At 42.5% G+C, this 27,609-nt stretch overlaps 1 protein-coding gene across 8 annotated transcripts in view; it reads right to left on the reverse strand.

Moving 5' to 3' along the window:
* LOC102655737 (neural-cadherin) overlaps positions 1 to 25,971 on the reverse strand; it is a 49,645-nt gene extending 23,674 nt beyond the window's left edge. For 4 of the 8 annotated variants that reach the window (XR_003306338.1, XR_001705905.2, XM_026445893.1 and 1 more), the window contains exons 1-2: positions 25,522 to 25,971; positions 25,144 to 25,243 (exon numbers count right to left, since the gene is read on the reverse strand). The gene's annotated coding sequence lies outside the window, so the exon portion shown is untranslated. The remainder of the gene's footprint in view (positions 1 to 25,143; positions 25,244 to 25,521) is intronic. The other 4 variants (XM_006563133.3, XM_026445892.1, XM_006563130.3 and 1 more) reach the window with 1 other exon arrangement.
* Positions 25,972 to 27,609: the final 1,638 nt, after the last annotated feature.

The raw sequence follows: 27,609 nt of genomic DNA on the forward strand, positions 1-27,609 counted from the left end.
TCGCATTATCCGCCCCTGCGAATCAACGACAATTCGCAATTCGCAAGCGAGAGCAGATGCCGTGGGTCGAGCCGAGAATTATATACGGTTAAGTCGAAAGAAACACGACACCCGATCCCTCCACGAAACGTATTAAGTGACTGCCCTCGGTTCGGACCATGGAAAACGATACATCGACCTTATACCCTGCTACGCCCTTTAAAACAGGGGAAAAAAAAGAAAGAAAGAAAGAAAGAAGAAACCAACGACGCACGACGGGATCTTCTGTGTCGAGATGCACTTGTGAACAACGTCCGACTTCCTCCTTCTTCTCGGAAAAGAAGCTTCTTTAGATTCGATAGAATGCCGCTTTGTAAATCGTTCGAGGGTCGTGGAGAACGGGATGGAAAGAAAAAGTGATTTTTCCAAGATTTTCTTTTCCTAGAAATTACTCTTCTACATCTTACTCCCATCTCAAAGTCATGGAGATGGAATTAACGAATTTCGTTAATTTTATTTCCATTATACAGATTTTATCGTGTATGATAAAAGAAAGTTCGATGAAACGAGCCGCCCCTCTCTATTCACACGGCAAAAGTTCGGGTGAAAATATTCCACGCGACACGACGCTTTCAAAAGTTCCAGAGTAATCCGTATAATTATTCATTCACGAGGCTGCGTGAATCAAAGGTGGAAACGAAGCTTTTACCTTTCCGAACGATCGAAACAGATTAAGTTATTACGCGATTATGCGAAAATATTTGAAAATCTTTGATAGATTCCTTCTCCCCCTTCGTCGTAATTTCCCTTTTTCTTCGCGAACCTTTTTCGATAACTTTTTACTCTTCCCTCGACGATCGTAAAAAAACGTCAAAAACGATAATCCATGAAACGCGGCCGTACTTATGTAAATAACGTCGTATTCGGAGAGAATTCAGATTTAGATCTCTTGAAAAGGGGAGGCTCGCGATATTTTTCTTCTTTCCCTTATTCTTCTTCTTCTTCTTCTTAATCAAACTTTTTCCCATACATTTTGCATGTTTGCGATTTTACGTATACAAGGAAAATATTTCTCTTTCTCATTAAAGAGATTGTTAAAGCGATTATTCGCGATCGTTCGTCGTTAAATACGAATTTTTCCCGAAATAAAATTACAAGATTCAAATTCTCTCCGGTTTTTTTTATCATTTTTGTTCATTTTTCTTCCCAAAGATATTTCGACGAGGGAAATAACGACGTAAAAAATTTATTTATACTTGTCATTCCGTTAATTAAACATTTCTCCGTATAATTAACGCGTTACGCTTCAGATTATTTACGATTTTCATTCGAGTAGCAATTACCGGAAGATGGAACCGGAAGCACGATGATTAATACTCGTTACAATCACGTTACGAAAACCCACGATATGTATTCTTTTATTCACTCTATAATTAAAATCAAACAACAAAAATTCTTTCTCAATCTCCGATTATATATAAATAATATAATTCGAAATAGAAATAACTTTTCACGAACGCGGTTCCTCGATCGCTTCTTTTTTTTCCCGACGAAGTAAAATTACGAGATTCAAATTCTCTCCGATTTTTTTTATCATCACATATCATATCATCCATGATATGTATTCTTTTATTCACTCTATAATCAAACAACAAAAATTCTTATCTCAATCTCCGATTATATATAAATAATATAATTCGAAATAGAAATAACTTTTCACTTCTTTTTCACGATGAAACGAAAACGATTTTAAAAGCACCGATGTACACGAACAGGAAACGATGAGTTGATAGCGGATAAAATTAATAAAAAAAGAAAGTTCTCTCGAGAGAGAGAGAGAAGAGGAACGAGAAAGAAATTAAGCGGTGTGCTTTACGATCCGCTTATAAGCCATATTAGCCAAACCGAGCGCGTAGTCTTTTTCTTCGATCGTCCAAATCCGAGCGCTACTCGTACTAAATCGTGACGTAAGCCTATTAACGGCCAACCTTTATCCCGGACTCGTACCGCGATGAATTTGTGTACCTACGCCCGCGCCATTTCATAACGCCCCATCCCTACGATCTTATTCAATGTAGTCGCAAGCTGAACGATTCCATCCAACAACAACTCGTCCATCCCTTTTTTCTCTACGTTTTCCTACGTTTTCCATCCCTCGCGAAAGATAGAATCGACAACATCTGAGCAGAAACTAAGCTAAAACTTCAACTAACCATCGAGAACCTGTTTGTAAAATAGATACAAATGATAGATTGTAACGATAAATCATTTCGCCTCGAGACAGAATATAATTATCTTCCATATTTCTATCCGAACGATAGACTGGTTAGCAAAAAGACAAGAGAAAAAGAAAATAAAGGAAGAAGCTACGCTGGATAATTTAAAACGGTCAGTTCGTGGAAGAATAAGAAACATCCGTTCGAATCGAGATTTGCTTCGAAGACTTAATAACCGAGCGGAGACTAAATCATCATCGCGAAACTTTCGATAGGAAATCTGATCGCGGGATGCACGATTCGTATGTCTGCCTCTTGCCAGGAGAGAGGCAAAATATTTGCCGTACGATGATTAATGCCTTCACCGTCTTCTCCATCGTCCGTGCGAGAACGTTCGATTCGACGAGAGGTCGTAACACGTTTATCAAAAAATTTATAATTCAAATATTCGCGATCCTATTATTAATTCCAAACGATGATTTAACGTTATTACGTTTGTTATTGTTATCGAATACGACCCTCGTGTATCGTATTTGGGAAAACAATATAATAGTGGAATTATTAATATCGAAGGGAAATTTTAAGCTACATTGTCAATATCGATATTTGATTTTCCACGGGAAATTTTAGACCGGGGGGTCGAAATAACGCCGATCAATAATATAACGAAACGCGTTATACCGAGAAATTTAAATTTACAATTTTTTTCGAAACTTTACCATCAAACTATCAAACAATTTATTCCTCAAATATTTCTCGAATATTCAGTTTCGATTTTTTCCCCTCGAAAAAATGTGTTTTTTCCGCGTACATTTTATATACGAAATATTAGATACATTGGACGAAGAAGGAATTCGGTATGCATCATCTAACGAATAACGAAAAAACGAATCCGTTGATTCGGCAAACAAAGTAGGAATATTCGATTAATCAACAGCGATGGAATATGTTCGAGTAATATGGAATACGAAGGACAAACAGAAGGAGAACGAAATATACCTTCCGTTTGAATAATTAAAACAAATCGACGGTACACGTGTTTTGGACAAATAATTATTCTCCGAAAATGGTAACGCATTAAAAGCGCATAAATTATTCCCTGCATTTGAAATAATCATTGCATTTGTAAATTGGTCCAATTCTTTTTCCAATCTCCTTTCTCCTCGGGAAATTTCAAATTTCATCGTTCATTCGATGGATGAAAGAAACACGGATGGAATCATGAAGATATTCGAGATAATATTCCACGATACTTTCATGTTGCTGTTCATATAATTTCCAGGCCAGAAACAATTAAGAATCGAAAACTTGACTCGAGGGTCGAAAGAAAAAGTTATTGATAAGCGTTAAAGAACAACGATGTTAAACGAAATAGATTCTTTAATATTTCGCAGCATAAAAAAGAAAGAAATTTGAACGAAAATATTAATACACGAAGAGTAATAAATGAAAGCATGTTCAAAGAGCCATCTTCATTTACGAGAGAGAGAGAGAGAGAGAAAGTTAATTATCTTATAAAATGAAAAAGTTCCCTGGCTCGTGTAATTCTATTTTCATTTAGTCCAAAACTTTTTCAAAGTTCATAGTACTATGAATTACGCTACTATCCGTGTCTTTGTCAACGTTCCGCCCTGCAAACGGATAATATTCCCTATTATATCCAAGACTGGAATTAAAATTTTACGAAACGTGATTTATCATGGAAACTAACAACACGCGTTGCTTAAGAGTTGCTACACAATAGCTCATACTTTCATCGTTATTGACGCTTTTATTATTTTCAATTCGTATATTAAAAAAATCGAGAATATTCCTTAGGGATAAGAGATAAAGAGAAGAATAAAGTTGCGAATGGGTAAAATTTAAAATTTTTGAAAATTATAAGAGGAATTTTATGGGGAAAAAAATATGACGAGCGGAGGAATCGAAAGGATATACACTGGCGGCAAATTGTGGATGGAGATGGAGGGTTGGGTGATGCAGCGGGAATCGACAGGTCGTTCGTTAGCGTCAGTATCAATTTTCGGATTAAACGGCAGTTATACAGCGGTGGCCACGTTGCAAAAACTATTGCAACTGACGTGTGCGTATCGATGCACGCACACGGTTCCCCGCCCCGATCGCGATATCGTATTTAAACGCGTAGAAATTCGCGAGACAGTGGAGAGACAGCTAATTATTTCGCAATTAAACGTTTCACCGAGGGATCCGAAACGATGAGTTTTCAACCGCGAGACGCTTGTTCCGCCTGCTTTTCACATGCTCCACGTTAAGTCGATTGCGAACATTATTCTTTACCTAACCTTCTCTTTAAAATCTCGAATAAGACAACATCCACTCTTATTCGAAGTAGAACGAAATTAAAATAGATCATTGCTCCACTTTTCTTGCGTTTAAAAAAAAAATACATACTGGATATTAATAGCATCTTTATTTCTTTGATATCATTTTCTGATAGCTGCGATAATTAACTATCAATCTAGAAAACCCTCAGTAAATTCCAAAATTCTCTTATATCCGATTATTATTCATACATCGATTGCAAAACTGTAGGACGAAAAAATGACGATTCGAACGAACTCGTCAAATAACGCAATAAAGAATAACATCTTTTGACAAATTGCACCTTCCTTCGAAAATAAGGGATAGAATAATTGATCGAAGAACAACGATGGCCAAGTTCCCGTTAAGAGTTTCGTCCAGCTAATCAGCCACGATGCAACGTCCGTCGTTTACGGTCTTCGATCTTGTCAACAACGCGTGGGTGTACCCGTATACTTCTTTTTCCTAAATTAGCGTGACGTTTCAATTCCACTTTATTAGACTTTGCCCGTCTCTCTTAACGAGAGACACAGCGTCAATATATATATATACATCATGTGGGTATTTCGATTAATTTTCAAATTAAAAAAAAGAAAGAAATGTCGATCTAACTATCGAAAAATTCTATAAAAAAATTTCGTACGCATTTCGATACGTGGTCACGTAGCGCGAGAAACCACGAAAGGGCGGCGGCGTCGCGTTAAGGATAAGCAACGAACGTGGAATTAAGCCAATTAAGAGGAGCAAATACCGCGTAGTAACGAGCCACGCGATGTTTTCTAAGAAAGTGACGTGGCCTCCTCCAAAAGGAGAAGGGAGAGAGAGCCAAAAAAGCGGTAATAAAGCGGGGGAGGGTTATTATCGCGAGTGCTCGAACGGTTGAAAGGGGTTAATGAGGGGTTAGGCGCACAAGTCGCAACGCTGGCCGAACGAGGGAGAGACAACGATCATCGAGGAGGAGCCCCACGATCGATTTCTTTCTCCTCGAATAACAACGGCCGACCCCTATAGGTGTAGCATCCTGCGATATCGACGTTTCGAGTTCGTTGGCCCGACGGCGAATATCCTATATCCCGGTGTTGTCCCAGGTTATTAGTCAACGTTTGTCGCAATGCAAATTTCATCATTCGCCGACCTCTGTAATCGTGCCGTTCCAATTGTTTCCAATGTGTACACGGATACGTGCAGAACACGATCGCGTGTATCCTTTTCTCCGATTGGAAAAGAACGAGCGACGATATTTCGCCAACAATCCTCCATTCAACTTTTACATCGATCGTTCGAGGGGCAATATTTAATCCCTGAGATTCGAGACGCTACCGGTTTCCACGAAAGAACGCAATATTCCGTTTAACCGAGACCGTAACAAGGAGGAAGAGGTAGAGGTAACCAGGCTGCCAAGTTACGAAATTAAACGAGAATCTCTTAGAGAGAGAGAGGAAGAGTATTCGAAACAACGATCGTACGACACGTTTTGGAAAGACGCTTTAGAATTTATATCTCTAATGAACTTGGAAGGGAGAGCAAGTCTCCATGACAACCCGCGACAACGGCCATAAAGAATGTAACGACGATGCGCCAACCTTCGATACTCTTTCTATATATCGAGTATCGATATCTACCTGTCGAGTGCTCTCGAGAAAACTCGTCCTCGTAAGTGGCTGTCGCGATAGTACGCGTGCACTCGATCCGTGACGTAAACCGATTCTAGGTCATTGTACCCTTTCACGAGGCCCGATTCTTCCAACTCTATCCGAGAGATTCGAGGGGACTATTTTCACACATTTTCTTTCCAAATCCTTTATCGATAGAATTATATATATATATATATATATATATTTTAAACACGATTTTCTTCGTCTCTCTCTGCGATTTTATGGTATCGTCGAGTATCTTTTCGGCTACGTTGTTTATTATTTAAAATTAATAATACAAAAATATCGGCTAACGAATGCAAGCTAGATCTCGAATAAAAACGTGAGCGAATTAGACAAAAGAGAGAGAGAGAGGGAGCAAAAAGGGACTTTTGGCAGCGACCAAGACTCGCCAGAATCATCCTTTCCTCCTTATTACATCTCAGTTGAAACTATTCGCTCTATTTTGGACGCGTAACGCGCGTCTATCTACGTTCAGACTTTACCTCGATTTACGAATACCCGCGCAGAAAACCGATAGCAACGTACAGTTGCAAACATTTTTCTCGTACTCGGAAAAGTTAAACATCGCTCCATAAATTTTCATTGTTTACATAATATTCGATATTTCGAGTTGCGGGAAAATTTGATATCGAACGGTTATTTTATTTCGGGAATAAAGAAATTTTTCTCGATACGAATGGGATCTCAAAATGGAATCGGAGGGACAATTTAACGTCTCCCTAATTTTTCTCGTTTCTGTTCATGCCTGTAACGTATCGGACAAGTTGTAAACTTTTCGAGAAACTTCATCGATGGCAGCCAAGAGAATAACGCTGAAATATACCAGCGGGATCTCTAACCGAACGCGGACATAATTCCTTCTATTTTTCTTTTCGATACTAAAATACATTTCATACGAGGTTCGAGGGAGAGAAAATTCTAACCATAAATTTCAACCTTTTTCCTTTAACTATCGCGAACGACGATATATCATCATCGCGAAACATACGCAATATTTAATATTTCTTTATTTCCTTACATCTCGCGCGATATACGAATATAATAGAATTCGAAATTTCGTTCGAAATAAAACGTCATATATAAAAGTATCGATCGCTGATTCGATCGAAACTTACGAAACTTGTCCGTACGAGAATTTTATCTCCGTTCTCGATTATCCGCCAAGGACAGTTTAAAAAGTTTGGAAAAGTGGGCAAAGCGGTGGCATAAATAAAGTCTAATTAAAGCGGCAACTTTAGCTATAAAAAGTAAAAGCGCGAGAAAATTGCGTCCAATAATATCTACACGATCGTTTCTCTTCTCGCGAAATTAAATTATTTAATTTTAATTCGGGATTATTTTCGCCAAATGTACGTTGTATCGAGGAATCGTTTCTTAAGCTGCGATTTTTTTTCTCGAAAACTGATTTTTCGCCTGCTAAGTCGAATACTTTCGACCACGCGTTAAAACACGTTCCACGCGAAAGCGCAAAGCGTAACTTTTCCATCCTGAGTTAAAGTTCTCCAAGATTGAACGTCGTTATCGATTTGTCCCGTTCAAATTGAGCGAAATACTTCGACACGGGTCTAAATTAAGTTTTATTACTTTGGAAAACTGAACGGACGAATCGAAGGGATATATATATAGAACGAGTTCAGTAATTTCGACTTTACATTTTCCATCGTTAACAACATACTTTTCGTACCGTACCTGCCTCTGCTTTTTACAGTTTAAAATTGAAAATTTCACGTACGAAACATCGCGTTAAAAGAGGAGAGAAACTTGTACACGTACAAGTTCGCGAGAAATATTTGGATAAATCGGAGAACCATCCCAGGAGACATACCAACGACGCAATGTTTCCTCTACACCGTGGGACATCGTGTATACGTGTACGTATTCCATTAATCAAAATTTCCTTTCTTTCTCGCGCTACCATACATACATATACACATAGAGTTCGTAACTCGTAAACTCTCTCCCAACATCTCGTATACACGTGCGCGTACGGTTTTCGTTTCGAAATGTATCCCTGGTGTGCGGCAATATTTAAGTTTCTCGCGCTAAGTTTTTTACGCATCTCTTCTCTTCTACCGTTCTCCCAATCGTTTCTCTTGCGATCGTCGATCCGAGGAACGATCGATGCAAAGGCGAGAGAAGAAAAGAAGATGCGTGGAAGCGAGTCGAAAGGGTTAATGATAACGGATAACGGATTAGCGGCGGAGGAAAATGTAGGCGAAAGGCGAGCAAGAGAATTACGTTTTTCCGGCGTTCGGCAATATTCCTGGCGGAGGGGAAGAATATCTCCGCGGAAAAAGCTGCCGAAAATTACACTTTTCCGGCTCCGCCTCGTTTTCTCGCCACTTAACCCAGTTTCCCTGTGGAGAGACACGCCTCGTTAGACGACCCTCTTTCACCGATCGCCACCGCCGCTTCCGAACCGAAGCAACGCGTAACGGGGTCGACGATAACAACGAGCTTGCGCTTTCCGGATAATCGGAAATCGAAAATTCTCTTCTCTCTTACGGCCTTACGGTCAAGGGATTGGCCGCACTTTCTCCTTTGATCGTCGAACGATTCCGTTACAGCTGGACGACGCGTAGAACCGAAGAAACGCGCCGCTCTCCATCGTTTCTCTCGTGGACGGCGAAGAGAGGAGAATGGTAGGTAAATTTTCAAGCGACGCGGTTATGGGTCAAGCTTTTCGCGAGTACCTTTTCGGAACGTTGAAGTTCGTGTAGGGAGGAGAGAGAGAGAAAACTTCTTCTTCTCCCGTTTCTTCCTCGGGGAGAAGAAGAAAATTTTGAGTTTTTATCTGCCTCGATTACACGCCTCGTGTCCTTAGGCGTGGGTTGATAGAAACGTGAAAAGTAATTTTTAGCAAGAAAGAAGCGACATTTTTTTTTTTTTAAGGATGGCGCGCGTCTAAAAATGGAAAAATTTCTCCTTCCAAAAACTGGGACAACCGAGTGGGAGAAGCGGTAAATTTTTAATTTCGCGTAGATCTACGCGGAGAAAGTGGTGGTAGAATCCAAGATGAGGGTGTAATTCATAAATACGAGATAAGGAACAGAAAGAAACGGATCGATCGCTTGCGATACTTACTTCGCTTACTTTCTTCTATTATTTTGTTTCTTCTGGAATACGTGATAAAAAAAAAAGAATTGGATCAAAGTTGAAAAATCTCGCATCATCTTCCCGACGAGTGCGAGTATCGAGATGAGCAAGGGAATTAGCTACGGAACAATGGATGCAAGTTTGAAACGTTTCGAACGAAACGACGAGAAGATGAAATTTTCACACGCGTGTTCAGGATATTTCATCCATATTCGAGTTTGGCAAGTTTCGTACGAATATCGCGTACGTGAGCCGGCATATATTCTCGTCGAATAACGTCCGAGTATAAATTTTAAAAAGCAGGAAAGGAACACGGTATTCCTATTGGTTCAACGTCGGATCGTTGAGATGTTAATACGTCGCATTTTTCCTCGGTTTGGTGTGACCCAAAATTTCCCTCTGTGAAATAGAAAGAAAAAAAAGTAAAAGTAACCGCGAGGAATTGGATTTCGGAGAAAAATGGAGGAGGAAGAAAGTTATAGGAAAATAACGAAATGAAAGATCGAAAGGCAGGGATCGTTGAGATGTTAATACGATGGCGACGTATTTTTCCTGGATTTGACACTGGTATGGTCCAAAATTTCCCTCTGTACATGCAAAATAGAAAGAAAAGTAAAAGTAAAAGTAACTGCGAGGAATTGGATTTCGGAAGAAAATGTAGAGGAAAAAGTTATGAGAAAATAACGAAATGAAAGATCGAAGGGCAAAAATAATTGAGATGTTAATATGTCACGATGGCGAAAGAAGAAAGAAGAAAGGAAAAAAAGTAAAAGTAAAAATAAGCGCGAGGAATTGGAGTTCGGAGGAAAATGAAGGAGAAAGAAAGTTATAAGAAAATAACGAAATGAAAGATCGAAGGGTAGGAATCATTGAGATGTTAATATGTCGCGATGGCGAAAGAAGAAAGACGAAAGGAAAAAAAGTAAACGTAAAAGATTTCGGAGGAAAATGGAGGAGGAAAAAAAGTTATAGGAAAATAGCAAAATGAAAGATCGAAGGGCAGGGATCGTTGAGATGTTAATACGTCCCGATGGCGACATATTTTTCCTAGATTTGGTATGATCCAAAATTTCCCTCTGTACACGCGAAATAGAAAGAAGAAAAAGTAAAAGTAACCGCGAGGAATTGGAGGAAGGGAAAGTTATGGGGAAATAACGAATGAAAGATCGAAGGGCAAGGATTGAGATGTTAATACTTTGCGATGGCGAAGTATTTTTCCTAGATTTGACACTTGCGTGGCCCAAAATTTCCCTCTGTACACGCAAAATAGAAAAGAAAAAAAGTAAAAGTAAAAGTAAAAGCGCGAGGAATTGGAGGAAGAGAAAGTTATGAGGAAATAACGAAATGAAAGATCGAAGGAATCATTGAGATGTTAATACTTCGCGATGGCGACGTATTTTTCCTAGATTTGACACTCGCATGGCGAATCCAAAATTTCCCTCTGTACACGCAAAATAGAAAGGAAAAAAAGTAAAAGTAAAAGTAAAAGCGCGAGGAATTCGATTTCGAAGGAAAATCCACGAGGAGGGGAGAAAGTTATGGGGGAAATAACGAAAGATCGAAGGGCAGATATCGAGATAGTCGGTCACTACGGTTGGCCGGCTGATCTTCGGACATTGATTCCTGCAGGCAGCGGAAAGGCCGCCGGCGCAGTTTAGCTCGTAAAATATTTCGGAAGCTTCCGATTGGAGGAGGACGCTCCCTTTGTCCGCCTCCCTTTTCCTCCATTCTCCTCCCGTGTCTCTCGCGTAACGCGCTCCATAACGTCTCCCGGCCGTCTCCTCTCCTTCCTCCCTCCTCCCCCCCCCCGTGGCCCACGTCGCGCAAGGGGGAACACGAGTTGGCACACGCGAAACGAGGGTTCAACGGAGGAGGAAGAAGAAGTGCAACGGGCGCGCCGCCGAGGACGACAAACTCTCGAGGCTTGCGAGGGGTGCGAGAGCAAGAGGGCAGAGGAAGAAGAGAGGAACCGGTATCGGCGGGGCCGGTGAGAGTGGGGAAGGGGGACGGTTGGAAGGAGGGTTCGAAACGAAGAGAGGCTCTCTCGCGGCCTCTCGAGGAGGAAGAGGAGGGCAAGGGAGGAGGGAGACGGGATCGGAAAGCGCGGCGGCTGGGACGAATGCGAGGAGGGTGGAAGGCGAATGGGGGGAGGAGAGGAAATCTTGGGAAAATTTGAGCGCGAAGCAAAGGAAGGCATTAGGAGAATATGAAAAGAAAGGGGGAGAGAAAGAGCGAAAGAGAGGGACGCTCGAATTGATCGAGAGAAAAGGGAAGAGAATGGCGCGGCGGTGGTGCGTCTGGTATGGCGGTGTCGGCGGCGAGGACGAAGCGGGGATGTCAATCGATAGCGGTTGCACGCGTCTAAAGCAGTCACCCTTCGTCGCTGTTCCTGCTGCTACGGGGGAGGAGAGGGGTCGCTGCTCGCCGTTATTGTTAGAAACGGTTAATCCGCAAAGTTGCTGGATGTTGCTCCTCTCTCTATCTCTATCTCTCTCTATGCCACGTAGTTTAAAACTTTGCGAATTTAGATCGGGGGGCGAGAGCACACGATGGACAGGGTCAAGCCAAGTGGCGCTCTCGAATGCGAACGATCGTAACGTGATTGCGCCGGCTATAATTAGACGCGGGGCCAACTTGTCCCGTGGGAGAAAAAAAGAAAGGCTGGCAACTTCCTGTTTCGATCTCGAGCGAACGGATCCTATCGAATACGCTGCGACGATTATTTTCAATCCTCGAGTCGAGAGATTTTCGGGACTCGCGTCGAGATAACCGTAACGCTTTTCGCCCATTGAAATTAAAAGTCTTTAAATTCAGGGATTTACAAGAAAACGCTCTCTTTGTCTCAAAAGGTACATTCTCCTTCGCTTCGTGATTTTAATTCGAGATTCTTCCTCTCTTTGCAACGTTCTTCGTTTTCTTTCGTTAATACGAAAAGAATACGTATAAAAAAGATTGTTAGAAAAACCGATTCGTTTTTTTTGTTCTTTATTTTCGAAGAAAAATTCGAAGTAAAACGATACCTCGGTTTATCGGTTTCTTTAATCCGACAAACTATTCGATAAATTCTACTCGCGAGCCAAGAATATACGCGTCGTGGCGAAACGACAACGTCCGCTCTACTGTCGCAAATTAAAAATAGTATTGCAGCGTCTGTAGTATTCTCGGATAACCGGTCGCGTCCGAGATTAAAAGAATATTTCACGGAATTTCAACGTTAGCAAAGTCCACGCGTAACTCGGTTCTACGGAGCAACGTAACAATTATCGATCCAACTTTCCTATATATATATATATAGACTATGCGCTATATCGAGAATCTACCATTGCTGCATCGTAGAACGATTTCTTGGAACGACACGATTCCGTTCGAATTTCTGTCTCGAGCAGAAATTTCGATCGTTTATTTTCTCGCCGATATATTTAAAGTTTAACGAGGGAATATTATCCTCATCCATCGAATCAATCGACTCTGCTCTACTCCTCGAGTAGATTGTACAGATCGATTTCGAGGACAATAGGGGAACAACCAGTGAATGGAAAACGTGGGTGAATTGGTTCGCGAATATAAATACGATTAATTCTACGTTATTTTTGTTTAAAACATTTTCGCGTCGATGAATTGTTATTGCGACGATGAATCGTAAACATCCAATTAGGTATCCAATTTTAAGCTCCGATTATTACGAAAATAACGTTCGATTTATCGGATTCGTCTAATAATTTACCGATTTATAACCTTAACGATTTAATTTTCAAAATTTCGCGCAAATTTGTAAAAATATCGAATATGGTATAAACGAATCTAAACGAGATATAAATATCTTTAAAGAGAAATCATCTTCCTTCTTAGTCCCGTAAGTGCGAGCAATAATACGCGTATCGTTTGTTTTTCCATCCGATCCACGAGGCATAAAATCAAATTCAGGGACTCTTAACGACCCTCAACCTCGGTTTCCTAAGTACGTAAGAATACCACTTATCGGAAAAAATAGAAAGAGAGAAAACAGACGAGTAGTTGTATATACGAGTCCCCACCCTCCCCTCCTCCCTAATCGGTAAACTAGCACTTGTAGCAAAGCTCCTTCTAACGAGCACAGTGGTCCCTCTATAACGAATAACCCGACGTCTCGCCGATGGCTGGTGCAACCAGGATTCTTGTAATAAAATAAATGGAACTTCCGTCGGCCGCGATGGAACGGCCGGAGGAATGAAACGTGACCCTCGACGAAACGCAATAGGGATCGGGGTGTTTCTTTGTGTCGAGCGAGAGAGAAAGAGAGAGAGAAAAAAGAAAAAAATAAGAAGAAAAAAACCTCGTCCGTTATCGCGTGCGATGAAAAAGAGCGATCAAATTTTACGATTTTCATCGGGGAACGTTCCAAACAACGTTATTAACGTTTCCTTCGTTTTTTTGTCACGAGAAATAAGCGGTTTTTTCGCTTACGAAACATATCCTCGTCGCATTCGAGATACGACTTTTTTTTCCATCCCGTGTACCGTTTCATATCGTCGCAAATTTTTCGACTCGCACCGGATCGAAATATTCGAAATTTCTTCGTTGAAAACTTGAAACGCGTTCCGCTCGTTGCTGTTTCGTCACGGCGCTCGAGAGAAAGATGACATCCCCCCTTCCCGACCGAAAACGCGAAAAAGATGGCTGGGCGTAACCCGGCCGGGGAACGCTGAGTCACGAGCAATAGATTTATGGGATTTTACACGCTCCCGGGGAGAACGATTTCCACGTGAATCGTTTCATCCACTCTTTCGCCAGTTTCCCTCGACTCCCAGATTCGAGAGTCGGAGCTACGCTTCTCCTTCCTTCCAATTGATCGTCCCTAGTGCCATCAATTTTATTAAACTTAATCGGCAATTAATCAAAGACTCCCGCCGTCACCGTGATCCCCGATTTTTTCACGCCCCTTTTTATTCACCGCCCGATCCAACGCGTATGAAAAAGATTCTTAAATCGAGATAAGATCGGATAAAAGGGAGAAAGAAGCGGAGGGGGAAAGATTCTGTCGTTCTGAGAAATTTCGTTTCTTTAAAGATCGATCGGAGTTTGGTTACGCGCGATCGTAGGAAATAGTTGCGAGCAACTATTCGGGCATTACCAGCGTTCCAACGTCGTCTTAATTCCAACGATGCATCGATGGAACTCGCGCCAGCCGAATCTTATCGAAACCACGACGACCATTGGGGATCTAATCGATTAATTAGCATCCATAATTGACCCGAATCTCTCCTCTCGCTATCCCATATATATATACATACATACATATATATATACGTATATAAACGGCAAGTCGTTTGTTTAGAACGTGGCAGCAATTTATGCACTCCGGGGATTTGGAGGAGAGCGGTACTCCCGCGGAAATTTCTCCACCATCGGGGCTATAAAACTGTTCTGATCCACTTTGCGATCCTCATCCTCCTCCGCGAACATCGGCCGGGAATAAGAATCTTGCGCCTAAGTGGATCGGGCCAATTCCTGGCTAACGCGCTCAACTCGCCTCGCGCGTATCCGCGGGAGGAAAATTTGCGCCCGGCCCGGTTTACCCCATAAATGAAATTCCGCCGCATTAACGTTTCGTAATCGAACGATCCCAAAGTGTTTCCTCCCCCCCTCGAGAACTCGCGTATCGCAATTTTCGCCATTCCATTATAAAGGAAATTAGTCCTCCGTTCTCGGCCTCCGCTTGGAAGGCAGGGATCAAAGGGGACGACGAAGCTATATCGGTGAAGTCGTCCGCGGGTTTCGTTGCTTTTGACGCATTCGTCGTTGATCGCGTTCACATCCTGTTATTTCTCTCGACCCTTTGATGAAGGGTCAGCCTCTTCGAGGGCTGACCAACTATTTTCCACGGTGGATAGATAGTTGATCGAGGAAACGAGAGAACGAGAGAGTTGGTTCGACTCTCTTTTTTTCCTTTTTTTTCTTTTTTCCATTTATTTTCCCTCGCGACACTCGGGATGGAAAAGGTTAACGCACAGTCGCGTCATCGTTAGTTGAGCCCATATTAGTTGAGCCCGATCGTATTTAACGATGCGCGAGCTGCTGCTCCTCGCGTATTCGCGTTCAAAATGCAAATTAACGTTGAAATTGAGTTTCGCGCGCAAAAAAACTCTGATTATTGAGTTAATTAAACGCTCTATTACGCCTGAACGTGGCTCGCTGTTTAACGTGCTAATGAATTAAATGACCGAGCGCTCGCCCAATTCGTTCAATTGGCAAGAATTTATTATTTTCAACGTTGCCTCGAAACTTTCGCCTCCGTCCCATTCATCGCTTATACATTTCCTAAGAATCTCCCTTCCCAAAAATCACGCGCAAACACGGAAACGAATAACCGGATTAAGATGAAAGGATATAAAGGAGAGGAAACATCGATCCTTCGAGCAGGAAAAAGAGAGGAGGAGGAGGCCGCCGTTTATAGTTCCGCGAACCCTTGGCGGAAGGGTTAAAATAAAAAAAAAAAAAGGGTTAATTGCCGCACGAGACGAGAGGACGATGTTTGGACGCGTGGCGGGAGCACGTAGGCGCGCACGACGGGGCGAGACAAAAGGGCAGGATCTCCTCCTTGTGACGGCGAGCCCTCTTCACCTTGGGCGAAGGACTCGGGTAAGCGAGGCAGCTTTCAACGGGACTCGACCCTTCGCGCTCCATCCGCGCCATATGGCGTGACCAACTTTTATAATAGACGCGTAAAATTGTTCGCAGCGTGAAGGGTGGCTCGCTCGCCTTTTCCCCCAACATTTCGACCACGACCTACCGCCGATTCTCTTTCGAAATTCGAGAGAAATTAAAAAGTAGTCGCGCTCTTACTAACCCTTGCGTAGGCATTTCATTCGAGCTTCAAAGTCGCTCTCGAATTAGCGCCACCTTTTGTCCGAAATCATCGCCATCGTGAAAAGGAAGTTTGCCCGCGCGTATCCCATTGCAGAGATAACGTTCGTTCAAGTTCGTTCAAGAATACTCTCTCGTACACTGCGAAACCATTTCAACATTCGTAACGAGAAAATCTACTCGTTCGATTCCGGCTCGCGCAATTGACAATCGCGCCCCGACAGTCCACCTTCACTCGTGTTTCCTATCGAGACCAAACGTTGAATATATAAAACGTTCACGCGTCATTATGAAAGCGTCCTTCTCCTTTCATCGTGAACTCCGCGTGAATGCACACCGGTCATTCCAGCCGAACGGGAAAAGCGAGGCTGAATGAGCTGTTTGGACTTATTCAGACTATTCACCATCGTCTACTTTAGCCGAGAAATTTATTTATACGACGGGAGGGGGTCACCTCCACGCTCGTAAAATAGATGCAGCTTATTCGTACGAAGACGCGATCCAAGCCACGTTACGGTGTTGATTAATATCAAGGAGGAGACGCGTTGACACCCGATAAAATTACACGCTCCTACTTCGAAGAAAAAGAAAAATACACGAGTAAAATCGATAGTTTACCATCTCTCTCTATCGCAACAGAAAAGAAAAATAATAACCCGCATCGATTCGATCCCCCTCCCCCGGAAAAGGGATTCCACTATTGGCAGATACGCGACGGTGCGCACAGCTGCCGGAACTGGATTGAATCATCGCGCGCAATAATCCCGAACTATTCCCTATTTACAAAATTGCAGCGTCTTTGTCCACTTGCCTCCACCCCTCCGTGACGACACCCCTGCCCATTGTTGCGAATCGCACGCACCCGCTTCGCCAATCCCCCTTCCCTCCCCCACGATATTCCCCACGAGGATACGTCCACCCTTCGACGAGTTATTGGCTCGCGTGCGGACGCGTACCCTAATTAGTTGGAATGCCTTTCCTCCCTCGAGCGAGCCCCTCTCTCCTCCCCACGTTCCATCGATTCAAGGTCATCGAAGATGACGCGTCGAGATGACGTTTGGCCGAGCGGCGGATAAACGGGAGAGTCGAAACGAGATTATGGGTCGAGGGCCTGGTTGGGAAACCACCGGAGTCTTTTTATCGAGCTTCCGAGTATTCGAGAGGGGAAAGAGTCTTGGAAGGAAAAAACTTGGGTCGTGGCGAAAGTTGAAGGAGAGGAAGCGTTTCGTTTTTTCCTTATGATCTGTGTTTCCAGTATTATTACGCAACTCGTTAATTCTACTCTCTTCTCATCGGCCACGATACGATTATTTTATTTAGATATTATTTAGAGGATTTCGAGGGTATATTGCTATTCACTTGTCGAAAATGGAACGAGGAGAGCGATCGAGGAGGTCGTCCATTTCCGATCGAGTAAAAACCTAACGATCCGAAAGGCTTCTTCTTTATACGCCGCAAGATTTTATACTCCTCGGCGAAAACCCATCGAAGGAAGCTATCCAACGATTGTGGAAAAAGGGATTGGTTTTCGGCTAAACGAGAGTACTTTACAGCGATAATCGTTCGGATTGTTATCGTCGAGCTCTAACTCGGATTTTTAATCAACGAAACGCGATCCATCTTTACATCCGTGTCCTAAACTCGAGCTTCCTTTTTCCTTTATTAAGAAGAAAACGTTGCCAACTTGATTACGCATCGTTAAACAACTGGAAACGTAGGTACTCTCGTTTGACGAAACGTTCGATGAACAAACACGCTCCATCTCGCTCTCGCAAATTGACCAAGAGGAATTCCTTTGGCCTCGAGAATCGATCCATTTAAATCGAACGCGGGAGAGGATTGTCGTGAAATCGGCGGTGAAAAAAAATCGAACGCGATCGATGTTGTTCGTTGAATTATTCCCCCTCGCTCGTTTTCGGTGAACCACCAGTAATGATGTACCAACAATGGCCGTTACGTGAGCTGCAATCGTGAAGCGATTCGAATAGTCTCTCTCTTTCTCTCTCCTTGTGGACGATGATAAATCTCGCGATCTTCCACGATTTACAAGCAACGTCTATTTTACGTATTCGATTATTGTGTACGAGGCAAGTAAACCTCGTGTGCTTAATTTAACGGTAATCAACGCGGTTAAAGCTGCTCCTCAACTCTCTCGCTTCTTTTCAGGAACGTGTTTGTCTCAGTTCCAAGTTTGTTCCAGCTTTGTTTCCAATTTTCGGATAACCCGTTCAATTCGGTAGAATTGGATTCGCGAGAGAATATATTTAACGAATGAATCGTGAGATGATGCGAATCGAAACTCGAATCCAATTGTTTATTTATCTTTTTTTTAAGAGCGCGAATCGATCCATCCGTTTAAAGAGGTCGATGAAAAATTTAGGTCGATATGGACGAGCAGATTGTCCTTTTTCCTTTTTTTTTTTTTTCCCATTCAAAGGCCGTGTTTTGCAACTCCACGATTCGAGTTGTATTTACGGAGGCGTAACACGGTGCAATTAAGGAAGAACGGGTTAATGCATGTAAACAAAGTCAATTTACAGCCTTTTATTCCGCGGCAAATGATATTATTCGATCAGGCTCGTTTAGATTAGATCGGCTTAGTCATCGTTCAAGCTCGAGGAAAAAAATTGAGCAAAGATAGATTAGAATAGTTTCGATTGGATGAAATTACGATAACGAAAGAAAATGATGATTTTCTTTCGAAACGCAAACTTTCAGATTGACGCAATCCGTTTGCACGCAAAAAAAAAAAAAAAACGCAGTAAAACGCATCGATCATAAGTTGACAACCTTTCCTTCCCACCTACGATATATCAATGATAATAGATCGGAAGAAAAAGCGATTCTTCATAAATCTTTAGTGTGACGCGTATCGATCAAGGGGGAAAAAATTAGGTTAAGAAGGGCGAATGGAAAAACTCTTTCCCTCTCGAGATATCGTCCAACTTTCTTTTCCACAATTCTTTTCAATTTTCAAAATAATTTTATCCCATCGAACGGAATCGTTGTTAGAATTTGGACGGCAAAACGAATGATCTGAAAAAGTTAGGTTAGATTATCTCGGCTCCGATCCGAAAGAGATGTCTTTTCTACGAATATTTTCGCGCGAGTAACACAGAGAAAGAGCGAGATCGAATCGAGGAAAGTGTTTCGTTCGTTTGAAGCCAGCTACGAACGAAGAAGCTCGAAACGATTATTTCTTCGTTTCCATCGAATGTCTTCTGTTAAATTATTAATTATTTTCTAGAATGGGACGAGTTTCCGTTCGGCTCTAGTTGTTTCGGAATAAACAACGAAATATTTCAACGAGAGGGGCAAAACGGGAGGAGGGTATTTCATAATATTTCGCCGGTTGAACAATAGCCACGGCTGCACGCAACTAACGCTCGCCATAATTCGCCGAGCTTTCGAGCTTTCGTGGCTCGAAAATCTTTTTTTTCTTTTTTTCTTCTTCCTCCGCTACGTTTCCGCTACGTCGCAAAAGGTAAAGAATTGCGCAAACAAATCAAGATCGCTTGGAAATGTTCCGTAACGAATGATACGAATCGTGGAATTTCTAGGGGAGCATAATTTTGCTAGCGATGGGATCATAAAATGCGAATTAATTGCTAAATTAATCGAGAATGATTATGTTTGAAATGATTACGATTCGACGAGGAATTCCAGTGTTTCGAATTAATGGAATAAATCTATTAATTTGGACGAGAAATATAATATTATAAAGGATTTAGATAATAATAATTCATAATTGAAAGAACAATTGTAAAAGAATTATGTCACTCTGTTTTCATCAAAATTCAAAATTCGATAAATATAAACGAGTCGTTTAAACAAGTCGTAGCGCTGTAAATCTTGATAAAAAAAAATCCCAATCCATTCGCGATTATACGATCGTTTAAACGGAACAATCGTCGTATTTTTTTCGCGTAAAAAGGATAAACGCGAGATGGAAGCGAAATCGGTCGAATCTATCAATTTCCAAGTAACGCGTTAATAAATTTATTTCGTTCGAGGAAGAATCGAGAGAGAGAGGAAGAGAAATAACGTTTCATTAATGGAAAGAGTATCTCACGCGAGTAAGCACGGTTTCAACCGCGTGGAAATCCCTGTTTAACGCGCTCGGCAAAAGTTTTTCAATGCGAAATTTCATTTCGTTTGTATCGCGTGCCGTGACTCGCCAGACTATCTATGCTTTTTTCCGCGAATAATGCCAATTCTCGTGCGAATACGAGAAGGTTTCGTGGATCTCTTCGTGCACGCGCGGACGAGACCCGAGGAGAAGGCACGGTTTAATCGTAATTATAAACGAAATATCTATAGCATTAATGGGAACCGTTTTAGGTGATAAGCAAGTGATAACCTGGCCAATTTCACCAACGAAAGTACGTGTTTCGCGATTTTCTTGATTCTCGTCCGATAAGTTAAAAATTGTTCTTGGAATTTATCGTTAAGTGGAATAACGTTTCCTGGAAATATAATCGAAGAACGCGTCCACAGTTTTGTTTTCTTGAGATTTATATTTTCGATCGTGTTTTAGAGAAATTATTTCGGTAAAAAGTAGCTCGAGAAAATTCATCGATGTTATCAAGCAAGAAAAATATTTTGCGTTTATCCGTACGCGACAGACTGGAACATTACGCATCAAATATAATAACCCGCATGAATTGTAAATGTTCAACTACAGATTTATATTATCGTAGATGTATCATCCAGCTTCGTTATCATTTTTATTCGTAAAGTGGCGAAATAGAGTATCTTATGCGCGAGATCTGCAATTTAAAACTACCCGTGATTGTATGTAAGATATCCTTTTCCATCTACCGTGTTGCATACACCGTTTTTCGAAAATGACACGAGCCATTTGCTTCTACCTAACAAACCATCAAACTGGAAGAGAGGAATGGAAGAAACGCGATGCCCGAAGTAGGAAGCGAATGAACGACGATTCGTATATAAAGTTCTCCATATACATATATATAACGACAATGAACGTAATTAGAGAAGTGGAGATGCGAGATCGGGAAGATGGAGGAACGCCCATTCCCGGTAACGGTGGGACGAAGTTGGTGGGACGATGATTCTCTCAACGCGTCGCAATGATATCGGATTCCCCGATGCAGGAGGAAGCGACGTCTCTGAAAGGATTCCTCCATGGCTCGTTTACGGGGCGACAAGACAGATAGGGCGGTATACGTTAAGGGGAGAGACGCTGGTCGAATGTAAATTTCGTCCCTGATTCCGTGGCGCGATGCATACGTGGACGAGGGAGATAAGAAGAGTCGGCGAAGACCACGCGGACGAATGCCAGAGAGAGGATAAATCTTTTATGAAACCATCGCGCTGCGACCATCGTGGTTCGGCACTCCATGGTTGCGCAGACAAGCTGCGCCATGCTTGGGATCACCCTTACCCTAAGAATTTGAACTTTCTTCGAGAGAGAGAGAAAGAGAGAGAGAGAGAGAGGGGTAAGAAAGTAAATTTTATCCCCGTATTTCGAAGGATTCTCGTAGGAATCGCTGCGAAATGAAACCGCCACCTTTCATTCTGTTCTTTCTCCGTGTAACCGGAATCCTTTCGATCTTATACGTCGAATATTTTTACTTCGATGGAGGAAAAGAATCGAATTGGATTTTATAGCGTAGCATTTTGCAAAGTGGATCCAGCTAATCCAATAGTGGGATTCTCAGGTTCGATGCACTCGCTCGGAGGAAATTAGTAATCGATGATGTTACCTTTCCGTTCGTATCTTTCGAAACTCGGAATTAGATTGGATTGAATTAGACTTAACAAAACATTTTCAAAAACGTACGATATATCTTCACCTTTCTCCTTTCGTATGTGATAAAAAAAATACACGTACCGTTTAAAAACTCACTTTCTTCGCGAAGAAAAGAAAAGAAAGAAACGTTCGAAGATATATACAGAGAACAAATTTGCTTCACACATCACAAACGTAACTTGCTTTTATTTTATTTTGCACAAATCGATCGAATTCTTCGAACGATGCACACGCGAGGCAAAAAGCACGACACGATCAACTGATTTTCCTTCCACTCCGACTATTATCGTTCGCAGGCAACGAGAGCGTCGATCGAACGATGCCCCTCGAAGGGCATCATCGTTCAAACTGTTTCGAATCGACCACGATACAATTTTTTACCGTCGATACGGAGCGAACGGATCAACTTGGACGCGTCTTAGAAAGCTAACCGCACGCAAATGTTAAAGACTGTTTAACCGGAGGGCGGGTGAACAGCGAAAGGGAAGAGAGGAAAAAAAGGAGAGAGAGAGAGAGAAGATAGGGGGGCTATTCGGGGTAGGCGAGTATTCCACGCGGCTGTTGGCGCGTGCGCGCGCATTCACACGCACACATCGTCGAAAAGTGTGCGCTACGCCAGTGTCAAATAGAGAATAATCCATTTCCACGAGGCACAGTCTCGAGGCTGAGAAAGAGAGAGATGTCACGCGCAATTTTAATAATTTTTAAATTTATTCAATTTCCTCGAGATTCCGTTCGATTTAGAATTTGCCAGTAATGCCAGTTTTGACGTTAATAAAAATATCTTCGTAGTTTTAGAGTTCGTTGGAAAACGTAATTCGTTTTAAATTTATTTCTTGGAAAGATCGAGAAAGGAAAAATATAACGGTTTTCCATCCGTTTGTCAAAATTTGAACGGATGGAATGGAAGCCGAAACGACCACGACTTACTAACCGTTTAGAAAACCTTCCGTGGACGTTATACTACTTCCGTCGTATTTCGGGACTGGCGGGCTTCCATGGATCGCCGCACGTTGCACGCCTTGGTCATTGGCCGTATTTTGCCATCTGCTACCGTGAACCGTGGCCGCGTGTTTCGTTTTATTCGAGCGATACTAGAGAAACTTGCGGATACTTTTTGCATTTTTAAAGAGCGAACTTAAATTTCCATGGAAATTGCATTTGACGATTGGAAAAATTGATTAGAAAATTGATTTAAAAATCAATATTCCATGTTCATGGAAATAATCGATGAAAGAATATCGTTGGACAATGATAATTCGACGAAAAGCTTTCCTATCCTCGAAAGGACGCGAGAAAAATCCTATTTCCTCCCTTTTGACGTAAATTAACGTTCGAATTCATTCCGAAGGAATAAACACGAGATTACGTAAGAGGAAGTAATTCGCAGCTCGACACCGATAGAATCACAGACACGTGACAACTCGATAATTCATGACCACTCGCGACTCGAACTTTCGATATCATCTCGCGTTTTTCATCCCTCCTTTTCATTAGTTAAGACGAGCGCGATACAATTTTCCCTAATAGCACGTCCGTAATAAAAAGGAACGGCGGTACGTTATATTTCTCGGTTGGACACGCCTACGACCTGGCCCTGTTTCGATCAAAGATACTTCGATCGTTCGAGAAATTCGCCTTCCTCAAATCGTCCCCCTTCCCCCCACGATTAATTAATTCGCTAATTGACTCACTTTACACGCCGATGATCTCTCGTTTTGGAAAACGAGACGAGTCGAGTGGAAAAAAATCGACGAATAAGAAAATGGAGAGAAACGTGGAGAGAAGGCGAGATGAAAACGAGAGGGGATCATCGGGAAGGAGGAAAATTTCGATCCAAGTGGATGTCACCGAAATAGAAACGAGAATTCGATACCCGGAGCGTTCAACGAACCGGATTGAAATACGAATTTGAAGCGACGAGAATGGGTGAAAAATTAAGTACGTCCCGGTTACGATGGATCGATAAGTCGAATTTCGGGGATTTCTTGTTACATAATTGAAGGGGGGAGATCGTAGCGCGAGAGGAACGGATAGAGAAGAAGGGAACGTTGCGAGTGATTCGGTACGCAGCGTGATTCAACGAGCAAACTCATCGAAACGATCACCGCTAATCATTTAATTCCGTTTGGAGACGAGGAAGACGAACGAGCAGCAGCTCGTGGTACAAGCGAACCGCGTTCTCTTCGTATCGATCCGGTTCTTCCGCTTCGACCAAATTCGCGTAAACGCGCGAATCGTTGGACGGAACGGCGTGGAAAGCGGCGTGGAAAAGGGAAGGAACGGTGGAAAGAGAAGTGGGAAAAAATATGGAAAGAGAGAAAGCGAGAGTGGGAGAGAGGGAGAGGGAGAGAGAAGGAGAGCGCGATCTCCCGTTCCGACTTCACGTGGCTTCTATTGATTTACTACTACGAGGCGCTGCTTTTGCCAAAGAACCGCAAAGTCTCGTAGAGTGAAAAGTTCGCCGGCGATCGATCCGCGCTGTCACTCGGAATCGTCTCCTCGTATATCCCCCGTTGTCTCGCGTATAATCATGCTAGCACCGCAACAGTCTGCTCCAACGGTTCAGTGACACGATGCGCTATACCGACTACGCTGCTTTAGACTGGCTTCAGGGAATCGACACCGGCTGTTTCCGCAACGAATCGTCCGTCTACCTCGTCGTCGCGTTTCACCGTTCAATTTATTATATATATATTATTATCATTCTTCGATCGTAAGATTTATTCGTTCATTCACGAAAAAAGAGAATGGATAAAATCACGAACGATGTTTCAACAGAGGTTAACATCTCTCTCTCTTTCTTTTTCTCTCGAAGCAAAAATTTCTGGAACTATTCTATTTCGTTCGAAATTTAAAAAAAATATATATATACGTGCGTGAGAGGATAGGAGAAGACATTGGGTCAAAGTGTGTCACAAGATCGCGTAAGAGTTCACCTGCCGTCAGAGGGTGACAAACACCAAGGACAAGCAAGCGAGAAAGAGTAAACGTGTAGGTGCGTGTGTGCGTGTGTGTGTGTATGAGAAAAAGAGAAAGGGAGGGGAAGAGAGATAGTAGATAGAAGGGGTGGAAAAACGAGCAGGTCGCAGGCCGCAGGGCGTACGGGCTACATCCGTACCTCCTTACTTCGGCAAAATCAATAACCTGTTTGGGGGTGTAGGAGAGAACCTAAGGAGAGAGGCCATAGCACGGCACCGCCGCACTAGGTAGCACTATGAGAGAGCCAGGTGTATCGTGAAATACGTACGCGAATGTCCAGGTGCGAATGTCGAAGGCGTCACTTGCCCCGGAAACGCTCGTGATCGTGTCGCGTACGTAACCGGCACCACCCCCGAATGTCCTGGCACCTGGAAACGTTTGTTGAATATCACTGGCCAAACTCCTCCGACTTCCCCGATCGGTACGACTCCAACGGAAAACGAAACACGTATATATATGTATATGTATATAAGTATATATACATATACATATATATATAAGTATATATATATATATATATATAGTATATATATACTGACACGACCGGCGTTCACAAATGTCTACCTCGCGAAAAAATATATTTCGCAGGTTCGATAATTCTGTAACGTTTAGCCGTTGACACCAGGCAGCTCACCCCCACACGCACCGGTCTACGATATCGAGGTTGGAATCCTTGGAAATCTTGTCTCCGGTAACTCAGAATCCTGCTACTACGTTCGCACTGTCAGCAGAGGTCTCCCCCTTCCAAACCCTTGCGCCTCCTGTTATCATTGCCCACCACCTCGCGGATAGAGAAGGAACGTCTCGCGATCCGAATCGCGCGCTCTTCTCCACACCTAGGGAAAAACGGAGAATTCACCAGCAGCCCGACGACGCGGAACGCGACGAAATCGGGATGGATCGCGTCCACCTACGTGGTGGACGCGGCTTAAAACACGGACGACTTTTCCTCTCGGATCCGACCACTGTTAATCCCTCCCTTTCGACAGAGAGACGAGTTTACCAAGAGACGGAGGAAACACGGACGCGGGACGCGCGTTTCGAGCTGTCGCGGCTGTGGGGCGCGGACCACTACCTCGACGAGCCTCCCGGATCGTTGGATAAAACTCGGTGGGGCCGTTCCGGTCGGCGTGCGAACTCCCCACTCTCTCTCTCTTTGCCCCTACCACGCGCGCCACCGTCCGTCCCTTCCACTTCTCTCTCGCTTCTCTTTCCTCTCTTTCCTTCCAACCAACGCCCCCACCTGCGCTTTCCCGACCATCTCCTCGTCGCGACGCCGTCACCCCTCGACCCTGCAGGGTGCGCCCGCGCACCACCATCACCACCACCCATGCACTTGGCCTGTGTGCCGCCGTTACCACCGCCGTTGACCGACCGCGTCACTCGTGCCAACGTGTGCGATCGGGGATGGAGATTAGACGATGCTGCGTCACCACAGCAAACGTCCGTTTAGGAGGAAGGAAGCGTCGCCTCGCTTGACCCTGGCCCGTCGACCCACCGCAATTATCGAAATATTTACGCGCGTCCGCCATCCATCCATCCGAATCTCGATCGACCAATTCGCCTCCGATTCGCAAAGAAAATTCGCGCTTATAAATCGCGTGAAATATTGCTTCCATGTGATAAGATTGCCGAGGGGATGGAGATTGATGATGGTGCGACGCTTCCAACCCCGCTGCTATCGTTTAAAGAATTCCTATTCCGGTTTATAGGCGGATAAATTTCGTCTTACGCTCTTTAGGATCGTTGCGATCTTTGTAAGTATTAAGATTAATAGTTGAAAAATATCCAATGTTGTTGGAACGTATACTTTATTCGATAATCGTGGAAAGGAAAATTATAGGATAATATATATTTAAATATTCTTCCGCTGGTTATGGAAAATATTTAGTAAAATTCGTAATAAAAGGTAATTAGTTTTTCTAGAAATTTATATACATATATATGTAACAAATTAAATTGATAATTTAAAAATAATTTATATCCGAAAGAATACAATTTAATATATGACAAAAATCAAATTATTGAAACAATGTTAATAATCAAAATTATTAATAATCTTTACCTTGATTACTAGAATCTTCGTACAGTGATTTTGGGCAAAATATGGTAAACGTAATGCTACTTCAAAAAACGCGTTATAATTCACTAATTGAAAAAGAAATTAAAAGAATCGCGATATTGAAAGTAATAATAGAAACGTCATGGAATAAATTCAAGTTCGAATAAAAAAAAATTATAAAAAAATCATATTAATTTATAATCGTAGAAATTAAAAATAATTACATTAATTTAAACTGAAATTCTTTCTCTCGTAACTCAAACCGTAATTTATTCATCGCAACACTAATAAAAAATCGCGATTTGCCCACTACTGGATGACGACTGGATGATGACTGGATAATAACTAAATAGGCCAGCATGCAAATCGGCCAGACATGCAACATTTACTACGATATTACTAAAACGAGCACAGTGACAAAGTAGTAACAATGGTTTCCCATCCTTTGGATCTAAAGAAGATCCAAAAGATGAGAAGCCATTCGTTGCAGCCCTCTTCGTGACAATTTGTCGGGCCTCTTCTTCCTTCTTCGAGCGCAATGCCCGCTGAAACTTAAATCTAGGCTCGAGATTTCCTATCCGAATAAAAAAAAAAAAAAATCGTGGAATCTAAAAGCGGAAGCATATGCACAACGTTCATTGTCCGTACATGTGCAAAATCTCGAGCGCAACG

This window comes from Apis mellifera, linkage group LG16 (genome assembly GCF_003254395.2).
Source record: "Apis mellifera strain DH4 linkage group LG16, Amel_HAv3.1, whole genome shotgun sequence".
NCBI lineage: Eukaryota > Metazoa > Arthropoda > Insecta > Hymenoptera > Apidae > Apis > Apis mellifera.